Source organism: Falco punctatus (genome assembly GCF_963210335.1).
Source record: "Falco punctatus genome assembly, chromosome: 6".
NCBI lineage: Eukaryota > Metazoa > Chordata > Aves > Falconiformes > Falconidae > Falco > Falco punctatus.
Window position 1 is genome coordinate 29,833,456 of NC_137585.1, and position 24,306 is coordinate 29,857,761.

General features: G+C 42.2%; 1 protein-coding gene and 1 long non-coding RNA gene across 5 annotated transcripts in view; both read left to right on the top strand.

Moving 5' to 3' along the window:
- The window catches only part of TBXAS1 (thromboxane A synthase 1), a 231,251-nt gene that overhangs the window by 162,650 nt on the left and 44,295 nt on the right, over positions 1 to 24,306 (top strand). The window lies entirely within an intron of this gene.
- Positions 6 to 24,306, top strand: part of LOC308066380 — a 47,815-nt gene continuing 23,514 nt past the window's right edge. Inside the window, exon 1 of the long non-coding RNA XR_013929142.1 lies at positions 6 to 24,223. This is a non-coding gene — a long non-coding RNA (uncharacterized lncRNA). The remainder of the gene's footprint in view (positions 24,224 to 24,306) is intronic.

A 24,306-nucleotide genomic window follows, 5' to 3' on the forward strand; every position in this document is an offset into this window, starting at 1 on the left:
TGAGTACAATGTGCTGATGTGAAGCTTCATGCAAGGAACAAGGCAATGTGAATGTTGTCGTGCCACTGTGGCACCTGCATGACCCCTATTTGCCTCTGTTATGTGTTCATATACTAACATTTTATTAATATTTTCAGCAAAAAAACAAGATTAATCTATTTGAGGTAGGGTTTTTTGAAACTGTTAAATAATGTCACTTTACAGCAACTGAAGAGATGGCTCAGAAACTTTGTGTCACGGTGAAAGCTTACCCTTTACGAAATATTTTACATTACTGAAATAAACCAGCTGTTGCCAGACTCTAAACCAAAACTTTTCTTTTTTTATCTCTTGTCCTGATACTTTTTTTTGGTTTTGTGGTCAATTTTATTTACTGATCTTGGTAAGAACATAAACAGTGTTCTTACAAACCACAAACTGCAAAGCTTTGCTTTAGATGTTCATACTTCTATTTTTTTTTTTTCTTCAGCAGCAGAATATACGTGTGCTTTAAAAAAAACCAAAACAAATCACAGTATCTAACTCTCTTATGCTGTGTTCAAATTCCTACTTCTTCACTATCTGTATTTACCAAGGGCATTTATGTTTCCTGGATAACCATTGACAATATTTGGTGTATCTAGCAGACCATGCAGCAGTCGTTCTTCCACCCTACATGCTCTGCACTACTTGTTAGTTACAATAATTCAGATTGAGGGTCTTTTTCTTTCATGAACACTTTTATAGTGGATCATGAAGCTAACAGGAATAAAATGACACTAGGCATGGCTCTCTTGCAGTTTTTTAGCTGCTGGATTTGCATGTTGAAAGTCCTAACTATAGAGTTTGGGGAGTTTCATGCTTTTTATGCATTCCATCCTCTGTGTTGTACTTACAGAACAAGAAAAGAGTTGTATAATTTTCTGCTTTGCTGGTAAAAGAAAATTCTTGATTATGCAAAGTGTCCCCATTCAAAAGCTACTATTTCCCTCCTTTTGCTTGTGCAAACATAGAAGTCAGGATTTGGGTACATGGGAAATGTGGTCTTTTCTCTTGCATGATGAGGTTCTGAGCATGGTGATTCTCTGTCTAAGATTGGTTTTGCTCTGAGGGTGCAGATGGATGACAGCAGCGGAGGTTAGGACTGCGCAATTTGATCCACAGGACTTTTTCTTGGTGCATGCTTCGTACCTCTGGTGTGAGTTAAGTCAATACAATGGAACCGTTGATGTGTTGTGTCCTAACCTATAGGGCTCGGGTTATATTCTTAGGTTATTAAGTCTACAACACTCCAGCTGGAACGTATTTACTTGTTTCATGCAAATACAGCAGACCTTATTATGCCCTTGTGTCTGGTTAGTTCAATTGACTTCCTTAAGACTTGTGAAGGTGTGAAGGTGCAACTTGGCCTGCAGTATGTGCAGTTACTGTTAATATCAGTGGCCGAATTGCACATAGAAACTCCTATTATGCAGCCCCAAGGAAAATACGGTTCATCTCCTCGCCAGTTCCTGAAAACTGACAGCCTAAGAAACCAAAGCAAAACTGCTGGGAGAGGTATCCAGTATGATAGGTACGTGATGCCATTCACATCTGTCTGTAGATGGGGATATGAATCAATAAACTTCTCCATGTAAGTGCATAGGAAGCTGACTGCAAGCAGTCATTAACTGGCCAGTCCCTTACGGACATTTCACATAGGGAGATCACGTTTATGGCTGTGTCTAAGTTAGCAAGAGGTGTGGTCTTGGAGACACAGATTCATGATCTAGCACAGTTGGTAGTGGGAACTGTTGGGTGCACACTGTACGCACTTCAGGAGTTTATTTTGGGTTAGTCTGAGTCTGGTCCTGTGTACCAAATTCCCCTTAGCAGTTGGACCAATCTTCTGGTTTAGTTCCAGTTAAAGGAGCTCTCGCTTTGCGGTTCACGACTGCAGTGTGAACCAGTGTAAGAGACTTGCATGTGAGTGTACTCCAGGTCCAAGCTAGAGAACTAAATGGACCCTGTGTTGTGTATGGTCTGTCTGAGGTGTCACTCACTAATATCAATATTTCAATAACAATCCAATTCAAACACATAATGCTTGACTCTCTCGGTTCTCTAACACGAATATTTTGCTAATAATTTTAGCTTTTGCAGTATCTAGGGGAGGTTCTGGAACTAGGGACGCTCGTGGCAGAGAAGTCAAAACTTGGTGTAGAGATGTGGGACTCAAATGAAATGCATGATCTTTGCAGGTCAGCACTGTACACAGTCTGTGTGGTGCCTCATCCCAAACCATGCGGTCCCACGTCATATATTGATTGGAAGAAGCATTCAGATCTCTTCCTCATACTTTACTAGTTTTCAGGTTTAGCTTTAGATGATGCATATATGGCTGTATGGCCAAGAAGAAGAGGGAGGGAAGTATAACTATTCATCTGGTGTCCTTGATACCAGGAAATTCATAGATATAATCTGTGCAGCCCCATCCTTAAAAAGATTTCCTATTATAAACATTTCATGATTGGGGGGTGGGGGGGCATTGCACTGCTCAAGGAGCCCGTCCCAGAATAAGGAAAAGGGTGCAGCAGTTCAGTCCCCTTAGTGCCTGCAATTAACTACTTTTAGCCTAGAAAGTAAGATCTATGCAAACAGTTTGCAAGTTACGGGAGCAGAAGCTATTTTAAAACAGGGTATATATAGATGCTATGTTCAGTTGTCATGCAAGGGAGAGGAAGGGAGCGGGCATAGCAGCTACAGGCTCACAGTTAGTTATCAAGTCAGTTGCTAAGAAATTTGATTAGGTTGTTGCTTGTACTCAGCACATCAGCTTTGCTCAAGGTGCTTTGCAATTTTCAGAAAGGAAGGGCTTTAGAAGGCCAAAACATGGAGAATGGTACAGTCAGGTTGTTTTGACAGGTGGTGCAAGACTGCTTTGATTTGCAGATACGCAAGTGTTAAACACAGTACCCCCTTCAGCCAAATTTATACTCAGGTAATTATAACTACAAAATGCTCTCCACCATGTCCCCCTTCCTTCCTCCAAACACTTCAGTTGCCTCATGCAGCATGTTTTATTGCCCTAATCTGTGGTGTAAAGCTGTGGTCTGATTTTACAGCAGCTCCTGTGTATCATCCCAGAGATGGCTGTACTTTGGTGGTAGACAGAGTGATTTATACACTCAATTTACTAAAGTTTATAAAGACATGTGAGACCCATCTGAGAAAGGGGTGCTATAAGTGACAGGCACAGCTCCAGATTTTTTGGCACACCAGCCAAAAACTCAAAGCACAGTGACCTTGTGATAGCCAGTAAGGAGAGCAAGGTCGGTCGATCTGGGAGTACAGCAGTATTTTGGTGGCTCTGGGTGCTCTACTTGAGGATGCCCCTGAGTTTACTCTGATATTCATCTGTCCTGCTTGCACAGTGGGTACCTTAGCAGAATGGGACAACGTAAAGGGGAGGGAGAAAGCCAAGGCACTGCTGTGTTAGAGATCCCTTGGTGCAAGCTGCTGTGGCGTGGTGCAGAAATATGAGGTTAGGTGCTGGAAATGGTCTAGCCCCAATGCTGTGCTGGGAGTCAGGAGCCCAGAGGAGGGGCAGGTGTGACTGTGTTGTACTGCTATGTTGTGTCCAGCCAAGTTTGTCTCAGAGCTGTCTTGGGAGATGTCTCTGCCTCCCTCCACCACGCTGCCTGAATACGCTGTAGAAATGGCACTTCCAGGCAAGCGTCCTCAGAAAACAGTGCCTGGAGCGAGTCACAGGCTCTAACCTTTTTTGTTTTACCTCCAGGACCTTCCTCATCTGTTCACTAAAGGACTTTTTAGGTCTTCTCTTGGATGATAGCTCCATGTGGAGGCTTGATGATGTATCTTTCCCTGAAAGTGAGAAGAGGCACCCAGCCCATTTTAGAGGCTGGCAAGCAGGAGAAACCTCTCTCTTCGGTTATTGTAGAGGGCAGGACAACACAGGTTATTGCCCTCCTCACCTCTGTCTGGATCTTTGGGTTGTAGGGAAAGTGAGTGCACAGCTTTTCATTGTCTCCGAGGAAGGAGAGAGAGGGTACTGAGTGGCGACCACTGCCACCACACTGCATCTTCCCATTCCACCTGTAAATGCCTGTATCTGCTCCAGCTGCACTGGGAAACACAAGTTTGAGTACAATTCCTTTAACAAATGCACTGAATTGTAAAGCCGCTGACCCAGCTCTAGCCATGAATCCCTTAGGGGTGTCGTATGTGCCCTGTGAAGGGCCATTCACTGAAAATTTGATGCACCTATTTGCTACAAGCTTGCTGCTGGGTGTGCAGCTTCCTTTGATACTGTGATGACAAAATAAACAAGATGAAAACAGAGTTAAATATGAGCTAGTGGGGGCAGGACGCCTACACCTGTTTGTGTGTAAAAGAATATTAGTTTCTGCAGAGACCACAGATCTGTTTCCAGAACAACAGAGAAGGGTCAGACCTTCAGAAGGTTATAAACTGGCACAACATGTTTTGTGTTAGTACAGGTATGGTGATACGCATCGGTTGAGCAGCTAGCCTGGTATATACCAGTAAAAGAGGACAGAGGGGGGAAAAAAAGGTTGTTATTTCAAAACCAGCTTATTTTTATAGGGTTTGTGGTTAACCATCCCTAAACTGTTAGAGGCTCTACACTTGTGAGAGAGATGTTTTTATCCACATTAACCAGGTGAGAAGGAATACAACCATGGTCTTCACCCTCTGCTTTTCACTCAAAAACTGTCCTTTTGTGCTGTTAAAGAGCCTTTCAGAAGATATGTATTTATGAACAGTTCTTGCACTTCTGGCTGATTATTTTGTTGTAAGAGCAAGTTGATTGTTACTTATTTGTGTGTGCTTAGCAAAAGCATAGCAAGACTGCAGCACACATTTGTTCAGGGCAGATGAGCTGCTCTGCGTGTTTTGTCCCAAGCCACAGCACTTAGGGCTTGAAAAATTGCTGCATCTTCCACACTGGGGATCCCCTTAATATGAGGTCTCTCTTTTTTACCTCTCTTCCAATTTTAACATATTAATGTCTGTCTCCCTCGTTCCCTTCTCCTTCTTCTCAAGCCTGAGTCATTCACAATTATAAATTACGTTTTGTTGTTGTTTTACTGAACTGCACAGTTTTAGGCAGGAGGAGTAGTGGCACAAAACAGATTGCAAAAACATAAGTGAGCAAGTTAACTTCTCAGAAGAAGTTATTTGTTGCCCTTAGGTAAAATGTGGTAAGTGGCTATGTATGTGCTCATGATCTGTTGCAAAGTAAACAGATCAGGTTAAACCACTGAAATGAGGTGGTTTTCTTGAGGGAGGGAAAGAAGTATGCTTTGTGTCAGCTAAGGGGAACAAAAGAGGTATAAAAATGAAGGGATCTGCCTCCATGTAATAATGAAATGCACTCTTGAAGGTGCCAAGCATATAGAAATCTGGAGCAAGAAGCACCCTGAATTCTAATCTCAGCTTCAGGAATAATTTACTGCACGTTCTCAGTTATAGACAACTGTGTCTTGCATTAAGAAATGGGAAGACTTGGTACTTACAAGTTTTGTTTTTTAGCTTGTGTCTACATAAACGTCTCATTACTAAAAGATTACCACAAGAAAAAAGTTGCATTAAAGGCCTCGTGCTAGTTTGAGAACCTGAGACATGTTGCTGCACTGATAGGCAAGGTGCAAGGGCTCTGTGCTGGCCAGAAGAGGTCTGGTGAAGGACAGAGCAGCAACTCTCTCCTCCTCATTGCTGATCCCTAGGAATGCTTTCAAGACCCCTGTCAAAGGTGAAGGAAAGCACAAGAGTCAGGAGCAGTAAATAAAAGTAAATAGATGAAAGGGCACTTATTACTGTAAAACATTCATTAAAGACTCTGCAAGACCAACTGAGTTTTCCATTCTATTTTTAAAATGCTGCTTACAGCTCTTATTTATCACTGCTTGATATGATACTTAGACACATCAGTGTGGAGAGGTTTTGAAGAACAGGATAAGCCCCAGCATGTCTCTACTCCATCCAATTTCTTATCCACACAAAGCACTAGTGTAACTGTTCAGGGCTGGTGTGATTTACCCACTTTTTCACCACTAGCTAGAGCCCATAAAGTTTAAAGAAACTTCAAAGTCCTGCCATATTCTCTCACTATTTAAATGGAGTTTTGGAGGTTTTTCTTTATGGAAAGAAATCTTCCGGTTCCCATAAATATTTGCTTTTCTATTGCTCGCTCTAGGGCCTAGGAATATTTTCAGTATGTCTAATTGAAAATGTTGACCAGACGACGTTTTGACCGTATTCCTTCCTGTCAATAGTTTTGAATGATGCCAGCCCAAGGTCATTGCAATCCATAGTTTCATTTATTAAAAGGTACGGTTTCATTCCATTTTAACTGCTGTGTGTGGTCAGTTGTGAACAGGCTAGGCTGAACTGGACTGATACATAAGCTCCTCTCTTATGATTTATGACCTTGGTGCTGTAATTTATCAAACATACTGGGTGTGGCAGTTGCTCATCTGGGGTAACTTGGCACACCATCATTGACTTGAGTGCAGGCACGGTATTTCACACTGACTTAGATTCTGTTCTTTGCATTGAAGAGTTCCTTCAGTAATGTCTCTGCAGTGTAATGGAGATGTCTTATTGTAAAGAGATTTTGGACATTTCAAAATTGTCCCTTCTCATAAAATTCCCAGAGAGTAGTGAGAGGTAGGACCATTTTTATGGTGTCTCTGTGCCTGATTGAGTACTTTAGATTTTTAAGCTGTTTACGCAGAGAATCTCCTTGGTAGCACAGGCTGCTTTCTCTGAGTATTAGTGAGAGGTGAAAGTCAAAGAGATGGCACTGTCAGGGAATTACCACAAGAATTTGCATGAGTTTGGTCCCTTTCATGCAGTATCTAAAGGCACTATGCTGTCAGAAGCTTGCAACTACAGAGACTTAGCTTCACTAAGCAAATATTGCTGATGGTGGAGGCTGAATTCTAAATAGTTTGCAGAAGAAAGTCTGCAGAAGAGAGTGCTGTTACACAGGCAGACCCATACACACACAAAGCGTACAAAACCAGTAAGCACAAGCAACATTGTAGGGTGTTGCTGTTATTCTGCTGAAGGAAATGGCCCTCTTTGATTTCTTTATTTGTTTAAGAAGATGTTGCAGAGCCTCACATCATTCATGTGTGTCAGTTGTCAGCAAATAATTATGTTGTGTAACAAAGGAAAAGATGCTTTTAAACATGTGAAGACCAAACACTGTTAGGTTATGTTTTTGTAGTTCTTCATACAATTGCAGTGTCTGAAATCAGTTCACTATCTTTGTCTCATGGTGCTTCTGTACATACAGGTTGAAGATTGGTAGGTTAGGAGAAGACAACAAGCCTTTCGCTGCATTTCTACCCTTCTCAGTATCTAGACTCTACTGATTTGAATGCAGGCTTTGGACTCAAGAGACCCAAAGTCACTTTTCTTCAGCAGAAGTTTTTTTTGGTTCCTAACTTTTCCTAACTTTCAACCACTTAAGGACTTCCGAAACTCTGCCCTTTGGTGTCTTTACTGACTTGTGTCTCTGCTGTATAAGGAAAGGTAGCATGAGAAATCCCTTGAGCTCAAGCCCACCTCGTGTTCACCTGCTTTACCACAAGCCTGTTCCTGGACTCAAACGCTGAGGGAAAGCACCTAGGGGGGAAAGCTTGGGCTCAGTTTGCCCACTGTGCAAGCCTTAGCAGGTCTCTTTGCAAGGTTGCCCTCTGTACCAGGCACTCTCACAGCACCAGCCAGAGAAGTTGTCCTGGAGGCCTTTTTAGAAGATCCCTGTTGCATGTTCCAGCTTTATGGAGGCAGTGGTTTGTAGGCAGCCACAGTCATCCTTTGGCGGAAGCATGGATGAGCAGGAAGAGTGTGACCGACCAGGAGCCACAGGAGGGCAATTCCTTTTGCTTACCATGTATTTGTAGTTATTACACTGTATCTACAGGTCTCTGCTCTCCACAGGTACCTCTTAAAAAGGCAAAGCACTTCCTGGAGAGTCAGGTTATTTATAATATGGTAAGAGTTGAGGCCAGGGTGTCTTTTAGGAATGTTTTGGCTTTGTTTTTTTGAAAAGACTACTGTTAGCTTATAGGAACAAAATCAGTGTTTTAAATCTCAGTGGTATCTTGGCATTGTCTCCCTTCCTTGGCTTTTCCAAGAACCCTACCAAATGAAAAAAAACTTATTTCTTTCCTGGGGAAATCCTTTCAACAGCTGAGAACTGGTGGTTCTATGTGACCTGGAATGAGGTGTTGTTGAGATGATTAGTATGCTTATATTTTCAAGGAGCATTTTGTTGTTGTTCTTGACATTGCAGGGTTAATTTACCCCTCTTCACCAAAGTAAAAAAACAAAACAAAACCCTAAAAAACAAACCAAAAAACCCCACACACCAACAAAAAAGCACCCCCAAAACCCAAACACCTTTTATTTTTCCATTTGTTCAATTCAAGATTATCAGTCTCTCGCCCATGAAGCCTAATTTATCTTCTGCTTGCAATGTCACATGTTGCTCAGTGACTCTGTCTTATTGCTGTTCTTGAGCAAAACTGAGTCTCAGGTAATGTATGCTAGGCAGATACTCATTTTCACTCCTGCATTTTCCTGGTATTTTGCCATCCTTGTAATAATTGGCCCGCTATCGCTGCTACAGGGTTCATGTTAAAGAATAAATTTTTCTAGTGACATGGAACATTTAATGGTGAAGATGCTAAATAATACAGTACTTTAAATGTGATTAGACAGGTTTGTTTAAAGACGGAGTAAAGGGAAGGATGCATCTTCCCCATCTTTCTATTCTTCCCCTCCATCTGAGGCTTTTATGGAAGAAAGAGCATATTTGCTTTTAATCTAAGGAAAAAGGTCACTGCCAAATAAGAAACTGGTTACAGTTTTCTTCAGGATTCATATACTAACTGCTCCTGTGTACCACTCTGGACATTATATGGCTATCAACATGCTTCCCCTGGGGACAGAGAAAACCAGATTCACACCAATATCAATGTTTAATCAGTACTAACTACCAGTATGTGTTAACTTTTTTAGCTACAGATAGGGAACATTATTTGCAGGGTGGAGCATAGTTCCGGGTAGAATTGGTAGATCAAATTTTGCACTGGGCAGTTGAACCTTGCAGAAGTGAGTAAGGAGATAACCTCAAACCACAGTAAATGACACCACCCCCATGACTTTTGGAGTGACATACGCTTACCAGTCTAGCCAGAGGAGTTGCATATGGCAGAGATAGCGGTACACGTGGCATGACTTCTCAGGAATGGGGATGTCCTTCACAGGTGTAAGTACCTGATCTTTGGATGACAGGCTGACTAGCACTCAGGAATTTTTCTGTGTGAAGTAGGAGTCAAGTCCAGAAAAGTATTGTACTAACACATATATTGTTTTTTTTTTTTTTTCATGGAAGTTAAGCACCAAAAGTTTTTCTATAAGGTATGTGCTGCTGAATTGGAAATAAAATATCTAACAATGAAAGGGAGGACAGCCAACCATGGGCACAACCTCAGATGCAAGAAATCAGAGAAACCAAACCATCTGGCCCTGAAAAAACTTACAAATGAGAGAGGGTGGCCTTGGACATCTGTGTCAGGACCCCACACTGTGTCTCAGTGTTAGCAGCCAATCACATTCATTGGGCAGGAACTTTTCTCCTGGGGAGTATTAAGCACTAAACTAAACAAAGAAGCATTTTCAAGCTCTATGTTATTTAGCATCCATTTGGAATGAAATCCCTCCATGTCCTCAGACTGACAGGCAGATTCTTTGGGGGATGAAGACATGGGTCCAGCCCTGGCATCATCATCTGCTGTGGGGATCTCCACTGACCTGTCTACTTCTGAAATGCTTTCAAGATAAATTATTGTCTTAATAGCACTTTACCAGGTCAGGACAGCAGCAACTCTTGATATTTGTGAAAACAGGTATTATTTTCTTGGTAAGGACTTTTCATGGGCAGAGGAAGAAAAGAAGTGTTCAGGAACCGCTCATAAAACAAAAACAACTAACAAGTCACTTGCCTGTGTGCACACATGCCTGCATATGAGAGAGAGGAGGAGGGAGAAAATGAATCACAGCTGAAGAAAAGAAAGTCTTTCATCTAAAATTTCAACACAGATTCCTGAATTGCACATATTATATGCATAAGGTGCGAAAGCTGAGCTGAGGAGAACACATGCTTAATTTGTTAAGAAACAGCAAATCCCCAGCAGCAACTAAGAAGAAATTAAACTTGTATTCAGCGTATTCATAGCTAAAAAATGATCTTAGCTTGTATGAATGTGAGGTCAAAATGGAATTTTTCCTCCAGGTATGTACGTAAATTAGGTAGCATTAATAGGAAGTAACCAGTCCATTTATTTGTCAATAAGCATTCAAAGTGAAGGCTGAATGAGCCTGTGCCAGAAGGAATGGAAACTAGTTTGCATTTCATGATTATGTAAAGCAGTTCTTGGTAGAATGAACTTCTTGTGACCTCCTCCCTGCCCCCCCCCCTCCTTTTTTTCCCCTTCTCTATCACCCTGGCAGCACATATGTATTTAAATAATTTCCATTTCTAACAATGTGTTTGTGTGCTACTTTTAATCAGCATGAGATGGCTTTTGTATTGTTTGTCCTGCTTAGTCTTATGCTTCCCTTTTAATATGGAAGGAAAGAAAAAGTGATATTTCTGGGTGTGCCCTTGCTCTAGAAATGTAATGGTCTTCCAGTGACAGGAGTGAACATTTCCTTACTTAACCAGATAGCAAGACTGGTGCAGAGGGAGTAGTCAGGAAAACATAAAGAAAAGTAGGAAACGCGTGCTATTTGAGGACTGTTCCATTTCACACCAGTTAATAGAGATTGCATTGTCTCAGAGAACTAGATGATACCAATTTTTCACTAGTATTACCAACTCATTTGATGTCTGGTTTTCAAAAGACAGGTTGCAGGTCTTTTCCAAAATCAAATCTTTAAAGGAACCGAAAAACTTGTATCTCAGTGTAACAAGTCACATTTTGAATGTTTTGGTCAGTGCACCAAAAATGCTTTCTATGGAAGTGGGCTGGTCAGTAGTGGCATTTCACCACTGTAGCAGCTGCTGAGATAGGCATTTGGGGCCTCAGATGGGGGAGACGGAGAACTTTTATACACTAGAAACACCAGTAGCTTGTATGGACTGCACTGTTGGTTTCCAGCCAACACTGAATGGGTAAATAGGTGCTTGAATGAAGACTCATTTAATAACTGATACCAAATTCTGCAGTTTCCTTAGTCAGGTCTCGGATGTAACGAGACTGAAAACTTGATCACTTTCTCAGTGCTAGGAATTATCCTTCCTGGCTGCCACTCGAGGCATAACGCATTAGGGCATGTTGTGCAAGCAAAGGAATTCATTCCTTATTACTGTTGACTAAATACTTTCCACCTGTATGAAAACTATGCTTTCAAAATTCAACAAAATAATCGTATTATTTTATAGGTAAACCATCTTGTTTTTACATGCATTTTAATCAAAATCTGAATTTCAGAAAAGTTTCTGTTAATAAGTGGGAGAAAAAAATATGTAATGCTTTTATTATTGATTTATTTACATTTTTATGCTTAACACACCCCACCCTCAGGTATAAAAGAAGGGATGTGTTAAAATTATCTTGGCTTTCTGGTACAATAGAGATTTTAAATAAACTTTAATATAGTTCTCAATATTCCTAGTTGCACTTCAAATTTAAAGGAGAAAATTGAGAAGAAGTGAAAAAGTTCAGAATGTTGAGCAATTATCCACAGAGCCTTGCTGCTGTTGTTGATCTGAATGAAGGAACAAGGAGGTAACAAGATGTCAGAAAGTCATTGTATTGTGAGCTGGAGCAAAACACTTTTAAGAGCTCTTGCTTTTTGGAATTTGTTTTCAAGATGCGTCAAGTTCATATGCACTCAGGATATGATATGACAAAGATTTTGTGCAGTCAGGAGTGAAGATTTAATAGCCTGATAAGTAGAGAACCTTACAGATAATTTCAAGGCGTTAATCTAACCTTGCTGTGCCTTTAATCTTTTGGTATTCCGGAGAATGTAAAAAACAAAAGCTGACTGTTTTAATATCATAGAGTAGTCATAGAGAAAAAAATTTCTTCCAGCAGAGCAGCTTTTAAATAAATTATTACTTTTTTTTTCTGTGATGGGAAAAAATAACGGTAAGATGGATTTAAAGGGAAGTGAATTTACTAAATGTCTTGCATCTTTCTCTCTTGCTAATTAGTAACAGTCAAATGCTCTTGTTCTGCAGACAGTGACTACAAAGAAAAGGATAAAGAACTTGGGAAAGACTCTAGAGCCAAAATAATTAGGCTATTTATCATTTAGGGTAATTGGACTTGTGCAAAGCAGCATTATTTACCACAGGTTTCCATTTCTTCTAACCGGGTGTGAAAAATACGGCTATGTTGATTGGGAAATGCTCTTAGCGCTTTTTCCAATATGCATTGTGCCAGGGACGTTCAGTTCAAAGTGTGGTGTTCCTCCCAGTGATTTCTTTTCCCCCAGTGATCTTCAGAAGCAGCCTTCAGCTTCTAAAACCTCAAACCAAAATTAGATTAAAGTGCCCAATATGGGGTCAGAAATGGGAGGGAAAGAGAGAGGGGTTTCCACCGGGGATTTTTCACTTAACAAATGAAAGCCTTTGCTTTGTTTCAAAGGAAAAATTGCCAAGTGGAGGCACATCTTAATAACATCGGTAGCCAGCTGAGATGTTTATGCTAATTTCCAAAGGTATGTAAGTATTGGAATCAGGGGGTCCAAAACTCCTGCCTCTGTGATGTGAAAAACACAAGCATTTAAGCACCGCCGGCAGATAGCTCTGATGTTTCAGCATAAGGGGCAGGGTGGGGCAGGGGAGCAGTCGTGAGGGGCTTACTTGAATTCCACTTCACAGTTTGCCAGCACTATGAATGCCCCTTCACTCAAAGGTGAGTTTTCCCACTGTTTTTCCAAGGAGAAGAGCCCAGCTACCCCTTTGCCGTTTGTCAGATTATGGCACTTCTCCAGCGCTGTGCTGTTGCCCTCCGCTCTTGAAGATTACGTCTTCACAAGCAGCTTTCCTTGTCATGGATGCGTCAGAAACTAACTTAAACTCCCTGTATTTCACCACCAAAGTCTGTGGTACGTGGGGATCCCACAGCTGGCTTTCTGCCAGACCCCAGGGGTGGCCCAGGGTGTCACATCCCTGCTCCAGCGTATGTGGCTTTGCCCTACAGGTGCAGTGCTCAGATCTCCAGGCTTTGGGGCAAGGAAATCAAGTAGTGGGAGAAATTGTTATTTAAAAAGTGATCTTGCTCTGCCTGCCTGGTAGAAACCAGCCAGCAGAGATTCCTGCTGGGAGAGAAGTAGAGGGGAATAAGGTGATGTTTAAAAGCATTTTATTCCATGCCTGTGAGAAATTCACAAATATGCAAGGCTGGGCTGTCATAGGTGGTTGCCACAGAAGTGCTTTTAAGTGGCACAGTTTGACACCAGTTGCATGTGTGTCTTCAGACACTGTCACAGGTTGTGGGTTTTTCCTCCAACGGCTTGTTATTTTAAAACATTTGTATGTGTTTGATACCTTCTTTAGTACGAAAGTCATGACTACCAGCAATTTCCTATGGAGATACAAGGAGCAAGAAGTAGTAGGTTGTTACCTAAAATACTGCCTGTCGCCTGAGCAAGCTCAATGTGAGATAAAATGCACAATTTGGATGCAAACTGGGAGTGCTTGATCCCTTGCCAGAGGAACGTGTGAGCTCCAGTACTGGAAGGCATACCTCGGTGGATGTGGCCACGTTGTAAACTGAGAAAGATTCCACCATTTGCCAGGTTTTGTGCCATATTATAATTTTTTGGCTGTTTACATTGATCACCTGTGTTGAGCAGAGTAGCCAGCTGGAATTCTGGGACCTTTGTGTTGTTTGGCTTAGAGTTAGGATCCAAATGTCTTTGAAGTGACCCTACTTATTTACAAGGAATGTACAAACTCTCTTTCTGGCCAGTCCAGCAGGAACTGAGCAGCAGGACGTGGCTCCTGCGCTCACAACTCCGTGGAACAGCATGGACGATGGCAGTCCCTCACCAAGCCGAGTTTGCCTTACTTCTGAGATGGTGCCTGGTGCTTCCTCCCTTGCTTTTCTTTTCTGATCCTTTTCCTTCTTTCCTGAACACACGGGTCTGCGCAGAGAACTACCAGAAGAAACCACTCTGCCTACAGGCGCCTTGCACATAACCTTGCTCGTCATTTTGCTTTGCGACAGTTGCCTGTGCGACTTTGCACAGGGCCTGTAATGCTCCTTACGTGATTCTGCCATAGAGCTTATCTGTTTCTTCTGTTTACCCAGAGAGACAAGTGGTTGCTTTACCTACAGGTCTCACCAATGTTTAACCCAAACAGTAACTATCAGGCAAATAACTCTTTTCTTTAGGTTTGTTACGCTGCCACTTCAGCACAGCAGCCTTCTGCTGGGGGGAGCAAGATACCGTATCTTTTCTAAATATTTTAGGTTATTTTAACACTTTTCATATGATAACACCCAAATGATACATAAATGCTAACTTCTTAAATGTATCTACAAGGCCTGTAATATCAATAATCCTGTTTTTGCAGGGTGAGACACAGAGAATTTAAAAGTTCTGGCATACGAAACAAAAAAACGCATCAAACAATATTGGCATGTTCTGTTTAACTTACATCCTACAAGGATTCTTTTGTAAAATGTCCTGGTGTTTTCCCCATGGGTTTAAAGTGAAAATACAGTGATGTTCATCACAGATCCAAATCACTGAAGTCAACAGGTCTAGTGGTGTACAGAAATTAAAGGATGTGCACGTGTCAGGCTATGCAAGGATGGAAATGCAAATTGTGTTTTCACCAGTGTTTTGAATAGTCCCTTCAAAGCACACTATATTCTGCAGGTGAAAAAAAAAGAGGTATTTCCTGTGAAATTCATTAAACCATAAATTTCAAGTTTATGAGTTTGTTACTGTGCAATCTAATCTTATGTACAACCAAAGGCATAGGACTTCACAGAATTAATTATGTTTAAATTGTATATCTGTTTTTTAAAAAACACCCTCCCAGTTGTTTATTTGGATGGCATAAAGTGTCATTTCTGACTTTGAAAATGAAGGATTCCAAGAAGAACAAGCAAAAAAAATTTGCTTTTTTATTAATTATCCTTGTTCCACTGTTGCAAGTTTTGCTGGTCTAGAAATGTTGGGCAAAAGTGTCTTTAACGTGTTGCCTTCAGAGGATTGTGGAAGCTTCCACCTTTTGCGTTAATTAAACATATAAATCCTACAAACGGTATACAGGGTAACTGCAAACCAAGAGTCTGATTCTTAGTTTGCATTTATGCCCTCTTTGCCCACTCCTGCAATGGGAATGGACTGTCGAGGTGTGTGTATGTCATCCTAACACTTCATCTGCGGCAGTATTATCACCACTTCCTTCCTGCATGATACTGTCTTGTTAACATATAAACAAGGGCTTGCAGCTGTGGTAAGGCCTGTTTGTGCTGCCGCAGCAGGACCTTAGTGCCACTGAGAATCAGGCTCCAAAGACGCATCTTGTGTTCTTACAAGCCAGTTACTTAAAGGAAAGGAGCAATACTCATCTTGCTGGCAAGGAGCACAAAGCAAAACCAGTAATTCAGGCAATGATAAAAGAAAGAAAAGACAAAACATAATACAACACGCTCCATTAAAAGGTTTTCCTTCTTTATTAGTGAGAACAACATGGATGCTTTTGTCATGCTGTGTACTGCGATATAGAAAGTATAGCCCATGCAACATAATAGATTTTCTTGTAAAAGTTAAAGATGGAATGAAAACAATTTTTTAATTCTTTTTTGTCCACACCACCTTATTTTATATTCTCTGCTGGACTGAAGTAGGAACATTGATACAGGAATGCAGGTAATTTGATTAAATTTTGGATCTTAGTGGAGGTTAAGTTCAGCTTGTAGAGTAGTGACATAGAGATGCCTGTCATTTAGGAAATCTGCAAGGACTTGACCCAAAGCCTTGAGAGGGTGTTGCTTTGGTTTGGATCCGAAGTGAGATTAGCGCTGTGCTTTTATAATCAAGAGGCTGCTGGGCTTATGGTTGCAGTTGCACACTCGGCCCCAGAGGACAAGCTGCTCTGCTGTAAATTGGGGCTGGTACTGAGGGGGAGTGAGAGGTACAGCAAACACGCAGAGTAGCAGTAAATGACAAGAGGATATGATATGTAACATTAACCAGGCTCAGTGTTTGGTTAGGCTGTAGAATGGTCTTTTAAATCAATCTTTTATTATCAGTGGAGCCTTAGCAGTGCACTTAAATTGAGAACAATGCAAGGACAGAGAGACTTGGTGCAAAGCGAACATCCTGCTTTCCTTCCTAGCTCCGATTTTACAAGAAAAACCACAGATAGATCCAGGTCATAATATTCAAATGTGATTTTTTTTCCACATGTGTCAGCTTTTGGAATTGGGCTCTGATTCTATGTATCCCTGTTCCTGCTGTGAGGATTTGTCTCGCCACCAGTCCCGTCATTCTGCATAAATATAGCTGGGAATGGGATGCAAGGAGACCTCTGGCTTCTACCCTACCCTTTCTGGTAGGAGTGACTTTACCACAACATTGGTTCATCTCTTCCCATTGTTAATTATCCTTCTTCTAAATAAAGATCAGGTTTGTTTCCACTTTCCATTTACTGCCCTCAGATTCCCCTGAACTTCCATCATTCTTGGATTGCTGTACAAAAGACCCTTTGCATAGGAAAAGGATTTCTTCCTCATTGTGCAACTATAATTGTAAACTGCAGTGATATCATCTGTTAGTGTTTTCTTGTCTTAAACCTGTAAGTTCCTAAAATGAATTAATTTTTTATTTTATTTTATTTTTTACAGTTGGACAGTATGTGTACCTGTTTTCAGAGGTTCACCTATGGTTTTTTAGTGTGCTTTGGAAAATGCGGGTGTTAGAACTGAATAGAGTGTTCTAAAAGCAGTCTCCACCAGCGTGAAATCTTACCAGGTTTATCTCTCAGACCTGGTTTTGCTCAGTGTGCCTTTGTTTCAAGTGTTGTAGTTGTTGCTGAAGTTAAGTGTTTCTAAGTGTTGTTAGATCTTTTTGTCAATGTATTGTTTTCCTGCTTCTATAGTTCTATAAATACACAAAGAGAAATTAGATGGGAAGGCTCTCAAGTTGGGGGTTCTCAAGGTTTTGGTTTGCAGGAAAACAGTGTTACAAGATCTCTTAACTCCCACAAAGTCAAAACTAATTGCTGGAATGGTTGCCTGAAGCTGAATTGAAATCTGAATACTGTCTTTTATATTTTTAGCATTTCAGATTAAGGAAGTAATAATTTTAATTCCAGTAACGCTCAGACTTTGCAGAGAAATGTGGTGGCCACAAGACACTTTCTGTGCACAGGCAGATAGGCAAATTCTAAGCAGTGCATTGGCAAATGCTACCAAGCCCTCATATGCATCTTTATGCATATGCTTGTATATCCATCAGCACTGACTGTGCTATGGGATGGTAATTATAGACCAGGTCATTCTTGGTAGTAGATTTTTTAAAAAAAAGCTCTTGGGAGATCTTTCTTGTTCAAGGCATCGAGGAGGGAAAACGGATTAATGTCAATGCATTATCCAATTCAGGTGCAGTACACCTCATCTCTTGGTCCAGCTCTGCACTTCTGTCAGCAATGTAGTAATCAAACCAAACTGTGATTTTAACCTCTTCATTTCTGGACTGCAAAAGGCAAACAATCAAATGAGCCCACATTACCAGCTGGAGCTAGATGGTTCCTCCACTGTGCTGAGAGATAGTAGACTGAATGCTGGTCCACCCACTGAACACTGGAGATGTTAACTGGAGCTGTTTAGGGCTGCTGCAGGAGGTAAAGCTGTAGGAAATGGAATTACATTGTTCTTCAGAGCAAGGTAGGAAACAGATCTCCAAGTTAAAAATCCAGCAGGGCTTGTGGATGAATTCTGTCTGGATTCAGAGCGGGGAGAAGCAGACCTACCAAAGGAACACTTGGGGATGTAATGTGCAGTTAAACCTGCAGCACTGGCAGGACTGGACAATCGCTAGTTACAGCTAGTTAATTATTTAAGAAAAAAATTATGAAGTATAAAATATTCAAACTGCCTGTGCCTGATGCATGCCATTGCCACAAAGGCACACGCACCGGGGTTTTAAATTCTTGCCTGTTTATTGCATTTTTTTTAAAGTAAAGGTATTTTAATACTAATGATGGAATAATATGATTTGCAAAACATTAATAATAAACAAAATATGGGGGAGAAATGTTGCTATTTGTTTCTTCCAGAGGGGAATATGCCTGCTTTCTTTAAAATGAAAATAATTTACAACATTTCTTAGCTCGCTTGGAAATTAATAACTTACTAAGTGTTGTGATAATTGTGCAGAGAACCCGTTATGGTAACACAGTGTAGCTACAAACTGACTGGGAAATTGGTGCCTTGAGTCTGAAATTAGATGTTGCAGTTACCAGGCGTCGTTTCAGATTAGCTGTACCTGTCTCATGGGCAGCTCATCAGGAGCCACGCTGGGGAGTCAGGGACACCTACCATATTCCTCACTTAGGAGTCGGCCTGGTGCAGGCGGCTTAACTTAGAAACAAAGATGAAATAAAAATCAGGCTATGCGGAGCTGTTGAGCCCAGAGACAGGGTCTGCTAGAGAAGCAGTTCATTGGAAACCTCAGCAAAAAATACAACCTGCTTCCTGCAAAAGCTTGGAGATGGTGTTAGGCAGCTTATATACCCAGTGACAACTCTCGAGTACCTGGCACTCGCCTGAACTTGCTGTCGACATCTGTACACCTGCTCTTAGCAGGCAGAAGGCAACATTTCTCTGAGTGTACCTAAAAATGGCATTTCTCACACACACACACACACACAAAAAAAAAAAAAAAAAAAGAGGGCTGTTAGCGTGGTATCTTTGCCAAGCTCCATTTACATGTTGGCTGCTTAAAGACCCATCTGCAGCGTAGCTTGCCTGACACCGGTTCACTTCCTGTCCTAAATTGCTGAAAAAACCCCGGCGCATAAAATGCTGGCGCTGTGGCTTTTCCGCAAATCCACGACCTTCTCCCTCCCTGCGTCTGCTTTGTGTGCTCTCAGCTCACCTTCCTATGGGCTGCTCTTCTGCGTCTCCATGATAAAGCTGGGTAGGGTGAGACCTCAGGACCTGGCCCCACAGACATCAAAGCTGGCACTTCCCAGCCTCTCTGCTTGCAACGTCATATATATTGCACTTCTGCCGCTGCGACCTGAAGCCCTCATCCCTAAACCGGGGAACACCCCTGGGTGTGCGTGAGTAGTCTGAGTCACCTTGGGGAGCAGGACTATCTGGATGCAGAAGCACACATTCTGAAAGTGCACCGAGATCCTTCAGGGTATAAGTTTTATAAATGACAGATATTATAAATCCTGACTGCCTGATGGCAGGCACTGGAGTGGAACATTTTGTCATCAGTGCTTATTATCTCAAGATTCTTAATTAGTTTCATAGATAATTTTGTCGCACTTGAATGTTTCAAATGATTAAATATTTCGGTGCTTGTTTGGTGGAAAGTCTCTCCGTTGTGTATAGCAGGACATAATACTGACTCCAGATAGTCAGTGGAGAAGTGGCGTTCACCGTCCCTTTGCAGCCCTCGGTGGGAGTGGCTCTCTGAGCACTGAGTCTCATCACAGCCGGTTGTACAACACCAAGGTGGCTGATTTAGGAGTACCAGAAGAAGGTATGGTGAAAAAGCCTGGTTTTCCCTCTCAGCTTTGAATGCAGTATTTTTTTCCACTCTCTATCCCACCATTCAGGTGTCCCAGCTGAACGCACAAGAGTCATTTGCCCGATTCCTGCAGAGAAAGATATTTCAGCTAGATGGGTTTTCCAGATTTAAAGAATTATACCTGGCGGAGGCTGCCTGCAGTTTTCTTTCAGTCTCCTTCACACTTGTGCTGAGGGCAGCAGGTTCCCATGTCATGGCTGCAGATTGGTGTGTCTCCTTTTTGCATTTACTGTGCATGTCTTCAGCTCCTGCCCACCCTCCTGGCTGAGGTGAGGTGTGCCTCCAGCATCTCCTGGGGCCACGTGGGCTCCAGCCAGCAGAGCACAGGGCCTGTTTTAATCCCTTGAAACACTAACAATACTTCATGTCTAAGCTAAAACCTGTACTGAATCACAAGGGTTTTCACCGCAGCACATGGCATGTCTAGTTTATAGAAAAGAAAAAAAGAAAAAAAAAGAAAAATCAAAGCACCAAAACCTTTTAAAATGCCACTTTTCATAACTATTTACTTAAGCCATAGGCCTGAATGCTGAATGTTTGTTGCAAATTGATGGCATAAATTCCCTGTTTGCTTCAGCAGAGAATTTGGCTCGTTGCCTTGAGACGTGTAAGAAGAAAATGTTTTAAAGCTATGGCTAGGAGACACAGCACATTCATATCATTGCTTTAATCAGATTACTTCTTTCCTCTATTTTTTTTCTTGTTCTTTTTTTTTTTTATATAGACCAACTTGTGGGGTTTTTTCAGACCCCTGTTCCTTGAATGTTCCCCACAGGTGGAATGTAATTAAACTCCACTGGCATCTCCTCCTGCTGGGATTTAGACTAGGGACAGATCTTTAGAAAGCATAAAACAAATACTGTGAAAAAAGAAACCTTGTTAGAAGAGTTGCCAGAGAATCGGCTCTGCTCCATTTACAAGCTGATAGTTTAGAAAATCTGCCCTCTCTCCTTTTGTGAATTGCTTTCTAGAAATTGTTAATTAATCATTTAAACACCAGGGGCAGGAGGGAACCCACAAATCTTTTGCAGATCCCGCTCTACTCACAGGCTGAGAGTCCACAAGTCGAGAGGCACTTTCTGCCTCAAACCCTGGCTTTTGCTTAAAATAATTTGGTGGGGAAGGCACTGCCCTGGTGGTGCTGAGGAGGGAAGGCTCCAACAGCAGTGGCAAATACAATGGATGCTCGAGCCCTCAGCATGCTGTGACCTGTCTCCTGGGAAGCCCCCATCACTGAGGATGTGGGGCAGCTCTTTCCCTGGCTAGGTCAGAGCCAATTCCCCTCCATGTGGCCCTGGGAGCATGCATGGCCTTGTGCTACTCCTGTCTGTGAGGGGCTGCTCCTGTGTTGTACCGCAGCTACCTCCGGCTGCAAAAATATAAAATAGGAGACCTGCTTCTCAGTTCTGGGGGTATAAATTCAGAATAACCTAGCCAGCTTGTGGGGTTACTGTGCTGTAAGCAGGAGGAGAATCTCTCCCTAGATACTGCTTGACTAATGGCTATCAAAGGCAAAGCTGAAGGATTATAGTTTGGGATCAGGTCCTAGTCAGCTAGTGCCTATATCGCAAAACAAACAATACCGTAACCGGGGCTGCCTTTGATGGTCCTCCTGCCTTGGGATTTAAGATGTTCTCTTCAGAATCAGGAAAAGACCTGATGCTGGGAATGACATATTTCTCATCTGCCTGATACAAGAGTGCTTCCACTTTTCTACATACTCTTGCAACGATGAAACGAGAGTCCCTATTTCTTAGTTGGCAAAGTCTGTTGCTGTGGATGGTGGAGCAGAGCTCTCAGCCCGGTAGAGAAGGGTGTTGTGCTGCTCTCCTCACAGTGCAGCAATTGCAGTTGCTGAGACCCAAGGTGGGTGCAACCCCGTCTCAGGTGGGAAGTAAGTTGTTTTGTAATAAGTCTTTTGCTAGGTGGTGATAGGAGAAGCAGTATTCAGAGATTTTTTCAAAAAAACAGATGGGGAAAAGCATACAGTATGCAATGCAGTGTTTAGGAAAGTTAATAGCTTATAGTCCAGTCAAAAGAGTTTTTAGTGGTTTATGTATTAACGCTATTAATTTTCTGGTTTTCCACCATCTTTTTGTTTATGCCAATAGCTTTAGCATCTGGATGCCAGATATACAGGTGATTACCACACGTAAATGGAGTACAGGTCACCGCAAAGTTATTGCCCTTGCTTTCTCCCATCCGTTATCTGTCCCCTCTTCCACGCTCTGTACTTCCTTCTTGCTCTCTTTTGTGTTGTTGGTCTCACCATGGCCCCTCGTGCGTGAGGGTGCTTGGCTCTGAACTACTCCCTGCTTGGTGAGGGAGCTTTCTTTGTGTCAGTCAGGCATGCCATCAGAGTGACCATATAGAAATAGGATGTTCCCCTAAGTGTTGTGATCTGAAATCATGCTTGCTCCAGGCTGCGCATAATTTACAAAAAATAAGTACCCAAGTTCACTGTGGAAAAAACAATCCAGTCTGTGCATCTGTTCACTGCTGTTAGAGGTATTAGTTTTCAAGAGCAATCCATTATACTGTGAAGTACCTTACTTTGTTAGACAAACAAAAAAAATCCACACTTTTAATCTCCTGAAGCTTTTAATGGCATCACAGGATGCAGGTACTTGAGACACTGATACCTACAGCAGAGGGATGAAATGGCCTTAGCTTCTCCTTACTGCTGGCCTGAAACCAACAGAAAACAGAGCTGTGCCATTTTAAGAGCATTTTGCCAGCAAGGACATCTTTTGTAAGCACATCAGGTGCATGCACTTGGGCAATAAAGACTGTAGACGAGAGAGAGGTCTGTGCTTCGAGCGCTCTGAATTTTCTGTGGCTGTATACTGAATTCAAAATAGCAGTCTAAAAGCGCACCTTCATCAGCTGAGACCGCTGAAGGGGTGAACAACGGTGGGGAGGGAATTTGCTGAGGCTCCGTCACCTCATAGATGCAGGGTTTTGGGGGCCAGGGAGGCTTGAGCATTGGCTGCTGAAGTACGGCAGGAGGAAGAGCAGCAGCAAGCTGGGGAGCAGGCTGCTCACCTCTCTGTGCAGCCAGAGATAAATCGCTGCAGCAAAACTGGGAGCAGTATCTTGTAAAGAAAACAGAGGAGCTGCTCTAGGGGTTGAGGGGGATGAGCTGTTTTTTGGGGGCTGTCCGGAGCAGAGTGAGTTCAAGGTGTTCTGACATGTTCCAGCCACAGAAAAAATAGAAAATGGGGCCAAGGAGGCTTGCCCACAGCCGGGCATACTGTTGTATTATAATTGCATTCTAACTGGCTATACTTTATGAATCATTTCTTCCTGTTTCTATGCATTCTGTTTGTGTGGCATGTGCACGGTGTGTGGATGTTTCTGTGCACACAAAGTGGTGAAGCTGGTATTTGCTGCCATGCTTCTGCATCTTCTCTGATGATTGTTGTAAATTTGCCTCTTCCCTTTTTGAACTACACAGCCAGCACTGTAATAAAATGATCTTTGTGAAGAGAATATTGAAGAAGGGGAAAAAAGAGGGTATGGGTGTGCTTAATAAAAAAGAATTCTCTGCACTATCGCAGGTGCAGTTGATGCTGTTTAGAGCAGTCACTCATCTCGCTCCAAATAAATAGTAATGACTGTTTCCTGTGACTGTGCTGTGAATCATATTCAGTCCATGCAGGGGAGTAGAAAATAAAGCTGCATGCAATCCACACGAGATGATGGCTCTTGTAATATTCAGCAGTTGGGCCTGGTTAGAAGCGTTTCATTATCTCAGAATTAAGAGAGAGCTTCCTGCTGTCACAAAAGCTTGTTTATTCTTCTGCCTTCCCTCCCCCTTTCTCCGCTCTTTCTTTCTTTAACATATATGCCTCCTCCCTTTCGCCCATCTCTGAAATGTTGGCTTAACATTTTTGAGCAGAGCTGCAAGGTCAAATTAGGGACAGTGGCCCTGGAAATACATTAGTAGTTTATTACATGGGTTTTGGCTTAATAGGAGGGCGCCTGAATTTTCTTTTTATCTTTTGCCCTCTGCTTCTTTTCTTAGCTCATACTCCAAATTTATCAGGAAGAAGCGAAAGAAGCTGACCTTCTTCCCCATTTCTCAATGAACTTCAGAGTTTCCTCCTTATCTCTGGCTTGGTCCGAAGTTAATCAGTGGGAGGCTTTTGTTCAACTCCAGTTGCTGTTGCCATCTTGTGACGATACAGTCGCCTCTAGCAAATGGCTGCTACGTGTGTGTGCAGATCCTTTTGTGCCTAAGCTGGATGTTAGAGGTCAGCTAGCAAATGGGTAATAAACCCCGTCAGATTCCCTCCTTGACTGCAGAGCTGAGCCAGAGCTTCTTGCCTAGACCCTTAAGGAGGAGGCCAAGAACCAGAGCCTGCTTTTTGGGCTCCACCTTCTCTGCAGAATGGCAGCATGGGTGAGTAAACCTGTGTGAGGCTGACGTGGACCCATGTCACGGGCTGCCTTTATAGTTGGTGGGGAAGAACACACGTAGAGGGA